This window comes from Nicotiana tabacum, chromosome 4 (assembly GCF_000715075.1).
Source record: "Nicotiana tabacum cultivar K326 chromosome 4, ASM71507v2, whole genome shotgun sequence".
NCBI classification, from domain to species: Eukaryota; Viridiplantae; Streptophyta; class Magnoliopsida; order Solanales; family Solanaceae; genus Nicotiana; species Nicotiana tabacum.
Window position 1 is genome coordinate 34,156,829 of NC_134083.1, and position 12,891 is coordinate 34,169,719.

The following is a 12,891-nucleotide window of genomic DNA, read 5'->3' on the forward strand; positions in this document are numbered from 1 at the left end:
ATGTGCATTGCAAGGACTGTGTCAAAATTTTTGGCCAAGTGTTGAAAGAGTGCGGACCGAACAATTCTAAAGGCGGTAACAGAAATCACTCTGCGGCCGCACAATTCTGTGTGCGGTCGCACAACTGGAAGATAAAAATTGCAAGTTCTCTGAAGTTGGCCTCTCAAAATTCATAGCCAATCTGCAGCCGCACACAAAATTGTGCGGTCCGCACAAATTCTGCGGCCGCACTCACTTTTATGCGGACCGCAGAGTTGCTTCGAGGTCCAGGTAAAGAGTGTGGTCCGCACTCAAAATTGTGCGGCCGCACTCGCCTTAAGTTTGGGGCGACTTGGTCAACCTACAAATAGAACCTCAAGAAACTATTCACAACTTTACCACTCTGAAGTCTTGAACCCTAAGCAAACACAGCGCACGATCGATTAATTCACAATCTTCCTTCATTTCATCAGTGTAGATTCTTACATGCATCCTTCATAACTGGTTTGTTCATTACATCTTTAGATTTTGAAATTTCTTTTAGTTTTTGTTCTTTTGTGGTGTGATTTGTTAGACCTAAATTGTCAATTAAGGGTGCTTAAAATCATGTGGGTAGTTTCATAAATGTTCATTAGGGACGGGATAGACCATTAATCATGTTAATTCGTGTATGCCATGTCTAAATTTTGAAAAATTGCATGAACCCTAATTTTACGGTCGTAAATGCTCAAATTGTGCGGCCGCACACAAATTTGTGCGGTCCGCAGACCACTTGATTAGGGTAAATTTTGCACTTGCAAAGTGCGGACCGCACTCAAAATTGTGCGATTTGCAGAACAAATTGTGCCGCCACATAAAAATGTGTGCGACCGCACTTTTGAACATCAGAGAATCAGTATTTCAGGAGTGGACTTGTGCGGCCGCACTCAAAATTATGCGGTCTGCAGTAAAATTATACGGCCGCATAAAAATGTGTGCGACCGCACTTGTGAACTTCATAGAATCAATATCTCAGGATTGCGGTCGCACTTACAATTATGTGGTCCGCACTTTAGGATGTGCGACCGCACTCATAATTATGCGGTCCGCACTTCAGGGTGTGCGACCGCACTTCAAAATTGTGCGGTCCGCACTTCAAAATTGTACGGTCCGCACTAGACAGTCTGCGGTCGCACTCAAAATTGTGCGGTCCACACTGTCTCCTTTGATGTCTGTTGTGCTGCAATTGTTCTATAAATGTTTGAAGTGTTTTGAACTCAACTGACCTATGTACCTTGTATTGTAGACAATGGTTAGATCACGTGGTGGAGGCGATACATCAAAAGGGAGAGGTGAACCCTCCCAAGGCAGAGGAAAAATCACTCGCCCTTTGCGAGTGCAATCGAAGCCCATTGCTAAAAAGCCGACCACCGGGAGAGGAAGTGCCACAGAGACCTCATAATCCAGTTCCTATGCCCCATCTAGGGAAGCCTCCGAGGGTCATTCAATGGAGGTCCAACCTGAGGCCCAATCCCAACCATCTCAACCTACTGGGCATTTTCAATTGCGCGACGAACCTACATCTAGTTCTTCTGGAGGTTTTGATGCGGGAAGCCAGGGTTCCGACCCTCCTCTACACCTACTCCTCCGGCACCAGTACCTATTGATGTCGATGATGATAATATCCCAGATGATGGTAGAGGGGGGGACACACAAGTGGGCGGCCTTGAGAGGTCGAAGAAAAAGAAAATGTGGGAGGATCGGTTCGTGAGTTTGTCAACCTTTAACATGTTCCGGAAATTGTGGCCCCAGAGGTCGCTCACACTTGAGCGATAATTTTTAATGAAGGATTTTGATATTCATAATCCAAATGTCCTTAGACAGTTCCATGAGCGCAAGGGGTGGAAGTGGTTCACCCACAGTGTCATCAATGCAAATGAGCAATTGGTCATAGAGTTCTACGCCAATGTGGCTCACATCAAGAAGGGGACGAAAGTGACAAAGGTGAGAAATTTGAAAGTCTGCTTCGACGCGTGCTCTTTGAACACTTATGTGGGATTCGAAGACATGGAGGCAGTCCAGTACCTAGAGAAGTTGGCTCTGGGTGATGCAGCTCGCCCGTGGCTAGCTGAAATTTTGGCCGCCCGAGGACCATCACCACCATGGATTACAGCAGGAGTTCCTATCCTCCGGGCCACCCTAAATTTTGAAGCTAAAGGGTGGAAAACCTTTGTGTGTAGCCGGATTTATCCGAGTCTAAATGAGAACAACCTCCCACTTCCCCGGGCAGTTTTGGTAGCTTCTATTATGGTGGGGTACCCGATCAATGTGGGTGCAATCATGTCAACCAACATCACATTGGCGGTCTGAAAAAGTGAAAAGTCTTACCCTTACCCAAACACCCTCACAGAGTATTTTAATGATGCTAAGGTGAAGCCGAGACCATATGACACAAAAGCAAAGGCCAATAAGCCTTTCTCATGGTACCATCTGCAGGGTGCTGACAACCCAAAGTTCAAGGGTAAGATCACTACCACCGTTGGTCAATTTGATGAGCCATCGGTGGTGGGTTCTGAGGCTGCTGCTGAGCCATCTGCAACTCTCATGCCTTCCACAATAGCCGGGCCTTCCACCGGGACAGCCACCATGCCACCATCTTCATCTTCCAGGTCATCAGCTGCAGTACTAGTGCCAGCCTCATCCACTTATCCTCTCACTGTGCTGCGAGTCTCCCAGACTTTGGCGAGCCTCAACAACTGGATGCAGACATCCACTTCTAAGTTGTCTAACATATCCAGTACTGTTGCAGCATAGTCCTCCACCCCAGTAGCACCACAGGTCCCTCCGTTAGTGGAGAAAATATTGAAGAAGATTCTGGACAACCAGAAGACCATTATGGATACTCTGGTGACTCACGGGGGTGCTATTGAGGAATTGAGCAAGCAGGTGAAGCAGATAAGGAAATCCCAGGCTTCAAAGAAAGCAATAGAGTGTTTGAGCAGGGGGGGAACAAGATCGCAGCAGCAAGTGATTTTCCCTTTGACCTACTGATGGAGACAGGTCCATTAGTACCAGCTGACCCAGCAGTACCATCAGCAGAGGCACCAGCTAGCCAGTCTGACGAGCCAGATCTCATTGCCCCCACTGCTGAGGAGATGCTTCAGATGCTCACCAACCATGTTGTCCCTCAGCCCAGTGATGATGAGATACAGTTGGAGGAGACAGAGGATGGTGATACTGCCAGTCACCCTGAGACCACATAGGGAGTTTTCTTTACTCTCTATCCTCTTTTGTTTTGATGTTGCTAAGCATTGAGGACAATGCTTATTCTTATTCTGGGGGGTGGTCTATTTTGGTTCATTTTGGATGACTGTGATGACATTTGATTACATGGGCATGTAATAACTTTAATACTCTTTTTCTTTTATCTTAATTTTTATTTTCTCCCTCATTATGTATATATTCATCCCGCTTGTATATATTCTATTCCTCTCGGTTTGTATATTTAGTTGCCTTACTTTCAGTATTTTATTTCATAGCTTCTTCAATTTTTGTTTCTTAATAGTATAGCTTCTTAGTTACTTTATTAGCTTCTTTTTGATTTGTTAGCTTTTTTTTTATATTTTAGTGAACAATAAGCCTTTGATTTTCTTAATGCTACGGTTCTTTCCAAAGGTGGGTCTTGTGTGAATCGGGTGGCTTTTCCCAACGATGGATGGCATGACAACCTTCTTAAGGGATCGAGTCAGTTTTTGATGATTAGATAGAAATAAGTAGTATTAATGAATAAATAAGGGTCAAGCATGCTTCACTTGGTACCAACACACTTAACTACGCGCTTACGGTTAAAAACAAGTTTCTGTAAAGAAAATAGTCCTAGTTAGCGACATTGTGACTCTTGTGTTGACTTAGGCAATCATCGGGTGGTTTAGTTGAACCATTAGCGATTTTCAATCTTGAATGCGATTTTTGTGGGCCCTCGACTCTTTTCTATTTGACAATCTGGTTGTGTGAGAGGTGAGGTATTTTGTTACAAGTCCAAGTACCCGTGCGAGTGGTCTAGAACTTGCCCCGAATGTGTTTTTAGGCGAAATTCTAAGTTAGCCTGGCTTGAGAAGTGATTGTAGGCTTTCCTTGACCCGTTTTGAAACCTTCCATGGCCCACCAATGATATCATCCTTAGTAAACCCTTTTGAGTCTAAAGCCTTTTTATTCGATAACCACATTACAAGCCTTTACCAGTTTTATAGTGACTCTCTCTTGGCACCCGAACTTTCTTTAGCACTCATGTGATTCAAATGGCAAAAACATAAGTTTGGGGGAGAGACGAGGATTTTAAATATGGTCTCAAGGCACACAAAAAAAAGAGAAAAGAAATGAAGATAAGGAAAGGCAAAGAAAAAGAAAGGAAGAACTAAAGAAAAACACAAAAAGAAAGTGAATAATGTGAAAGGGTTGAAAAGATGCAAAAGAAAGCAAAAGTTCAAAGCATGGACAACAAAGAAGGAAAGTATGAATAGCATGGCAAAGAAAGAGTGATGTCAAGTCTCTCTAATCCCCCTAAGGGAAAAGAAAATGACTCAAAGAGTCGGCAAAGTAAGAGCCAAAAAGAGAATATAAAGTGCTAAAGGGAAGATGAAGCAATTCTATTCCGATATTTCCCTCCTTAGTCCAAAAGCCTTCATTACATGCCGAAAAAACCCTACGTGATTTCAAGCCGAGCGAGCTTTCATTAGTGTTGATCTACATGAGGGGCAAGCATATAGTACTTAGAGTCGGGATTGTGACATTCTTTTGAGAGTGATGAGCGAATCTTTCTCGAGTCATTGAATTGAATTCTTCATTCGTGAGTGAGATGAGCTTCCGAAGAGTATAGGAGGAGGAGTTTGGGATCCACAGTGACCTGCATGAAAGTGCGAGCTTCCTTGATGAACAAAGTCAACCCTTGATGCTCAAGCGTCACATTAGAGCCATTTGTGCTTTAACATTCAATTCATAGGCTTGTTAATGATTCATGAGCGTGTGGGTAATTGTTGGTCCCAATTGATTTGTGTTTGACTCAACTTAGGCTAGCTGAAATAGCTCTTTTCTAGTGGAGGTAGGAAATTGCCTTAATTGCTTGAGGACAAGCAAAAACTTAAGTTTGGGGAGTTGATAAGTAGGGATTTTGACCGCTTATTTACTCTTTTTTACTTACGTTTTAACTCAAAAATGCTTAAAGGTACTCCCGAGAACTAATAAAATGTACTTTCTTGTAGGAATATCGGGGAACGAGCCAAAGAAGTGAAAATCAACTCAAAAAGGAATAAAATTGGACAACAACCAAAAAGGGCTACAGTGCGTACCGTATAATACTGTGTGCGCCGCAAACTCTGAAAAGGCTCTGATAGATTTTCTTCATAGTGTGCGGCCGCAGAAGACTAGATTCAGAGAGCTGAAGTTTGGGAGCTTGAAGATATGCGGACCGCACAATTATTGTGCGGCCGCAGGATGCCAAAATGCGGCCGCACTCATAAATGTGTGGTACGCAGAGTGGAACCCTGATCCAGTCCAAGAGCAAGAATGTGGCTGCACTCAGAAATGTGCGGTTCGTACAATGAGAGGAAGTGAGGCCGCATCTCACTTTTGTGAGACCGCAGAAAGCCATAACCACCAGTTAATCGCAAAGTGCGGAACGCACACAGAATTGTGCGGCCGTACAACCTTTGCAGGGGCAATTTTGTCAGATATTTTCAGCTAGGTATACATAGATATTTTTGTCATTTTTAGGTTATGTTTGGTGCACCTGAATATTCAGAGCCTTTTTTATTTATTGTATTGGGCAACTTTGTACTAGTTTAGCATTTAAACATTAGATTTTCTTTCTTTAATCAATTATTATGCACTTTATCTTAGTTTCTTCTTTAATTTCTTCATTTTCCATGAGTAGCTAAATCCTTAGCTAGGGTTGTGACCCAACCCTAGTATGGGTACTTAATGGGTGATTGATTTAAGGCTTATTTGTGATTGGGTATATGAACTTTAGCCTAGTTCTTGCTTGATTTTGAGAATTGATGGTTGCAAATATTGATTCATGCCTAATTGACTTAGTCTCTAATTAAGGAAGTGAGACTAAGTCTAGGAAAACTTGGCTAATAAGAAATTGGGGTGAACTCAAAAAATTGATAGCCCCAATTAAAGGGTCTAATCTAGAGATAATAAGACCCGAATTGAGCATTTATCACTTGTTTCGTGAGATACCCATTTGAACTTGAGAAAGCCGAATTGGGCAAAATCACTCAAACTACCGAGAGGTATATAGTGGGTAATTACGTGTGATTGCTATATTGTATCCCGATAAACCAAACATACCCTAAAGCTATAAATCCGTTAGGTAACCGACTAGGCTGAAGTCGCAACCCTAGATCTTTATAACTTGAAAAACAACTAAAACCAAAAACATTGTCTCTTAGCTTTACAATTGCAAGCATTAGCGTAAAAATAGAAGTAGAAACAACAATTGAAAATGTAGAAGTGTAAACTTAGGCACGTCATGCATTCACACTAGATATATACCTAATCCCACATCAAGCTCCATGTGGAATCGACCCCGACTCGTGTTGGGTTTTTATTATTGTATCGACCGCCTCGCAACCTAAATTAGTGATGTGAGTTTGGGCGACATCAGATATTAAAGCCTTATGTGAGGAGATGGGCATGGAGGTGGCATATGAGGGGAGGTTGCGCAACTGGGTGCATGATTTAAGAATGAAAAGAATGGCGAAACTGTCGAAGGGAATGGGTTGGCGTTGCATTTGAGCGTAGAGTGACAAGGCTCTTTGAGGTGATTTTGCATTTTTAATGGCAAAGAGACCACGAATTGAAGGTTCTTAATATTTGCCTTGTGGATTGATTTTTAAGTGCAGGTTGTCTTAGCATATTTGTGAGCATAGCATAACTTGTAAATTCTGGAGTTAGGATTCGTGAGGAGTTTAAGTGGGGAGGATTAATTTAGGAAGAAAAGAAGAAAGACCAAAGGGTGTTTAGTGGAGAAGTCGAGACGGTTGTAAAAGGAAGGCTTGAGGGGAAAGGAGTAGCTTCGTGCATAAAAGGAGTAAGTTAGGTATTGGATGTACAGGCGGCTTAGCCTGGTGTTATCTTGGCGAGGTATGGCAAAATCTGGAAACAGGAACAAAACATAAAAATGGAAAACATTTTTGAGGAATCTGAGGAAGATTGCCGTAATTGCTAATCTGGCATACTGTTCTCATAATTTTCTCCAGCATATACTTCTTCCACAACCAACAAACGATACACGGGCAGTTGCACCGTTAAAGTTCTGATTCAAAGCAAATACACCCACATCAACATAAAATCTTTGATGACCTGGTTTAGCTTATTAGCTGAGGCAGGTTTACACTTTAAGCAAAGGCTTGAAGTCTTTCTATAACTAGACAATTTTACGAGTCCAAGATAAGGGTGTTTAACGGGCGGGCTGGGACGGGCTGGATACAAAAAAAATCAGTCCGTCCGGGCTAGTTAGCGGGTCGAATTAGCAGGTTGTTAGCGGGTTGTACATTTTCGGCTTTTTTTGGGCCCGTCCGGGTTCGGGCTTAACGGGTCCGAACCGGGCCGGGCTATTTTTTTTAAAAGTAAATTTTATTTTTCTTATTCAATGTTATTGATACTTAAGTGTTTGCAAACTTTTAAGGCTTAGAATTAAACTTTGAAGTTTAAAATTTGAAATTTGAAATTTGAATTTTATAATGTTAAAATTAAAATTTGAAAGTAAGTGGCTACAAAAAATTATTTAATAAGACCTATATGTAAGGATCAAGCTCTGAAGACTTTCATTTGATATTTTTATTGAATAATATATAATACTTCAAATTAAGTTGCAAGTTCTTTTTTGATTTTGTTATTTTTGAACTTGCAAATTACAAGTTTACAACAATTATAAAAAATAAATAGTACATCACATGTTTTGCATCATTTTTGTAAGTTCATCCATGTCAACATGAGGTTCTTGATTTCCGGCATTGAGTGAATCAGAACCATAAACCATTATATCTCCAATTTATTGGTCCTCCGCTTCATCTACCTCGTCACGCCCTTGATTTCGTCGTTCTGATCTTATCCAATCTCTAAAGCAGACTAGAGTTTCCAAAGCGTTGCTATCCAATGAATGACGGGTATCTCCTAGTTGCTGCCTTGCTTGGCTAAATGCGCTCTCTGATGCGACTGTTGAAATCGGCACATTTAGCACGTCTCGAGCCATGGCCGAAAGAACATGAAATTGATTTGAGTTGCTCCTCCACCAACCCAGTGGTAGAAATTTCTTTGTGCGGGGCTCTGCTGACTTTTGCAAGTAGAATTGAAGTTCATCAATATTCCTGCTACTGGTTTGTTGATGCTCCCCTATTGTAGACCAAATCAAATAATCTTCAACACCATCATTATCATCCAAAGCACTGGTCCCAGATGTTGAAACTGAACTTGAAGGAATATTTGTATCTACAGCAGAAGAAGCATCAACAATGTTAGCATAATAATTATATAATATTTCTAAATGTTTGTGTAGATAAGAAATACAAGTGTCAATATCAGGAGTTTCAGTTGGTCCAATATCCATATAAGAATATAAAGCAGTGATTAATTGGCGACAAGTGGCCATTTTAATAGAAGGGTTTAAAATAGCACCAATTAGGTAAATAGGGGGAATTGGGTAAAAATATTTTTAAAACTTATCTAGCATAGATTCAACAACAAAAGTATATCCTTCTTTCTTCTTCAAATTATGTAGTAAAAGAGAAATTTCAGCAATATGAACTAAACCATTTGCAATAGTAGGATAATAAACTCCAGAAAACTCAAGTGTAGCCACAAAAATTTTTTGTAAAAACTTTACAATATCTTCAATGACATCCCAAGTTCTAGATGTTAACAAACAGCTAGGATCGGTACAATGAGAATTAGCAACTTCAGTTATAGGCATTCTATATTTATAACAACATTTTAAGAATAAATAAGTATAATTCCACCTAGTAACTATTTCTTCACGCATGAGTCTTGGTTTTAGTCCATAGTGTAGACATTTTTCTTTAAATGCATTTAATCTAGCACTTCTATTATTTCCTTGAATTACACCAACAACTCTTCTAACTAAAGTGATATCATCTCTAAATAATTCAAGGCCACTCTTCACAATCAAATTATAAATATGACATGCACATCTAACATGAAATATTTCAGGAACTGGTGGGTGTAGATGCAATTTTAATATTGTAATAGCAGCATTATTGTTAGAAGCATTATCAAATGACACACAGAAAACTTTTTCTACAAGATTATAAAATATAGCAACTTCATGGATAGTATTACTTATAAATGCACCAGTATGACTTTGATCTTCATCATATTTAAAAGCAATAATACGTTTTTGCATATAAAAATTATCATCTATCCAATGGCATGTAACAGTCAAATAATCATTACCATTTACAGCACGACCAATATCAGAAGTAAGAGAAATTCTACAAGAAAGACTGGCGAACAAATAATGTATATATGTCTGATATTGTCCGAAAAGCCTAAAGATATCAGCTATACAAGTACTTCTAGGAATACCTTTAAACAAAGGGTTATAAATTCTTTGAATATAAGTAACAAGATATGGTGAAGCAGCAAAACTAAAAAGTAAACAACCTAAAACAATCATTTTAGCTAATTCTTCCTGATTTTTCTTAATATCGTATTTACCCATTAACCCTCCAGTACCCTGGTTAAGTTTTTGTTGCCCATCTTCCTCATCTACTCCCCAATCAAGAGGGTGGTTGTCTACCATGTGCATACGAAGTTGACTTGTCCCCCCTCCCTTACCGGTCCCATATTTATAAATATCCTTACAAATTCTACATCTTACATAATTTTTATCTTCTTCTAGTCTGTCAAAAAAATTCCAACACTTACTTCTTAATCTTCGATTCTTCTTAATAGGGAGGGGAGGCCTACTTGTATTACCACGACTTCCACCCCTAATATTTTGAGTTTGACTAGCATTACCAGGTGTAGCTGGTGGTGTTTCAAGATTATCAAGTGATGGAAATGGAATATCATCTAAATCATCATCTATACCATAATTTTCTTGAAGTCCCTCATAATCTACATTTAAGTTTTCACGTGAACTTTCAGAAATATGTGTAAAGCTACTAGAAGAACAAGCACCACCTCTTGATCTTTTGGAAGTTTTCTTACTACCACCTCTACTAGTGCACGCTTTTTTGGCTGTTGTAAATATATCAATTATGTAAATTAAATTAATAATTATAAATAATAAAATAAATGTACACCAAAGAAGAGAAAGATATAGAACGAGTGTACCGGGATTCCGGATGCCGCACTAAATTTGATATCAAAAACCAAACTTCAATTGATAGATCAATACTTGATAGTTGATACTTGATACCACACTTCACTTGAATACTTGATATTTGATAATAATAATTTTGTAATGGCTAAATTAAATATTTGATGAAACTTGAAATAATAAGTAATTGAGAATTTAAGAACAATAATCAATAATATCAAGAGAGAATTAGAGTAGTAAGAGAGTGAATTGTGAGGAAAAATGAAGAAGAAGTGGGGATATTTACAGTTTTTAAAAGGTTAAAATTGTAATTTATCAAAAACTAGGGGTGTGGGGGCTATTTTCTTAAGAGGGTAGGCCGAAATGGCCATTTCTGCAAAAAAAAAAAAAAAAGGCCGTTGGCAACGGTAAAAAAAAAACGTTAAAAATCGGGTTGAACCGGGCTGTGGCCCGTTAACGGGTTAACGGGCTTAGCGGGTTCCGGTTCACCGGTATCAAAAAACTATTCGTTTGAAACCCGCTCCCCGCCCAACCCGTCCCAGCCCGCCCCCATGCTACAGTACAGGGCTGACCCGGGCTGACCCGGGTTATAAACGGGTCAACCCGGCCCAATTAACAGGTATAGTCCAAGAACATACTATAACTGGACTAGTTGCATCTAACATCTTATACGGTGGCATGGATACTTGGCTGTTTGTTTTTGCACCCCAATTTCGTGTTTGCCATCAAAGAGAACTTCCAGAAAGAAAGTTGTACTATACTTGAAACGATTTTCAGTTGCTTCATTCATTTCAATTTACATTTTGTTTATCAAAAGTCAATATTTTACTGGTGACACAGCCTCTAAACATCCAGATACAGATTATGTCTAGTTAAAGTCTCATGGAAATGACGCCCTGGACGGTAAAAGTTTCTCATGGAACCAAAGTCTTGATGATACAGACGTTAGTTATGGGTTTTGCAAGTTCGCCTTTTCCAAAGTACAATTTCTTGTTGTTTCACGAACACAAATACAAGTTCACTTGACAAATAATGAATTTCAATACAAATCAATTGTTGCCAACACTTTGTAAGGAATGCTGGTAGGATAGAAGGTTCTGATGTATACCATTGCCCAGGAAAATAATGGAGATCAGAATAATAACATATACTATAGAAGCATCCTTTAGACTTTAGAGCTTCACGTCTATCAGACAAATTTGCATATATTCCTGAACACAACAGAAGCAGTCAAAAACCATTTGATCGGAGAGACTTATAACTGTTGCAATATAATCTTCTATTTCATGGACACAGCACAACTCAAATACTGTTTTGCTGCTCTAGAAATTAAAGATATACAAGCATAAGAACCCAGCAACACGCACATAGTAAACAGTATCTGAAAAGCTCCGAATAAAAATTGTATAGATGATTCGTTGAGTACGGAAAACTTTAAAGCAACAAACTGATGCAACAGCTCAAAGAACTAGAGTCAGCACTCAGCTCTCAAAATAATTAACCCTGTTCAGGAACATGATTCAGGCATTTTCTAGATGCTTCCATATCACATTACCCCTAGAATTATTACATATGCATAACTTATGCAGATAATTATAGTATTTTACACAGGAATAGAATACGGAATAAAATTACATGTATTGGCAATACCATGTTAAGTTAATTCTTGATATTGGTACTGCAATCTCTTCATAGCATTCCTTGTATTATTCATCACATCATATTCCTATATTACGCTATTTGAATAACTAGTCTGTGACTGAAACGAACCTGAGAATATACTTTGTCAAGAATAATGTCAGTAATATGATGAACATTATTAACCTTATACTCATGGTGAAATCAGGAATACAGTTGAGAATATGTTAACAGAATCAATCTCACTCAGAGTAAGATCAGGAATACAAAGTGATCAAATTCATCAAACCTTGACCCAGAAAGGTAGGGGCTACTCAACTAATGACTGCTTCTTCCAGCTTCTGATCTCAACGAGAACTGACAAGATGTCTATTTGCTTTCCCCGATTATTAAGTTCATCAAAAGGTGTCATTTGGCAAAAGCAAAAAAATCCTCACACGATCTTTATATGAAACACAGCACCCGGTGAAATAATCACTAGAACCCTTCTACTCGACATGTGATGGGTAAGTTTAGAAGCAAATGGAAAAGAGACATAATGATCAGAAAGCCCACTACCTACTTGTAGAAATTGAATGTGCAATATTAAGAGAAGCTTTAGATAGCGAAATGCACACAAAATGAGGAAGACAAAGTGGTTAGCAACATTAGAACTGAATACATATAAATTGATGAATGAATAAACAAGACTGCTCCACTTAATGAACCTCAACTTACGAGATTTCTTCCAAAAGCACAATAAAAGCCTAGTACATCCCAAGAAAACCTAAACTAACACAATTAAGGCAAAATGGTATTCACTCATAGTTACCGAACTGAAAGCCCCAAAATATGCTGAGGATTTGCATGTCACTCTAAACCAAGTGAAGAGAAAAGTGAAGGCGACAGACCTGCCCGTTTGAGAACCAGCAGATATATATATATGATTCATATGCATTAAGTAGTCAAGA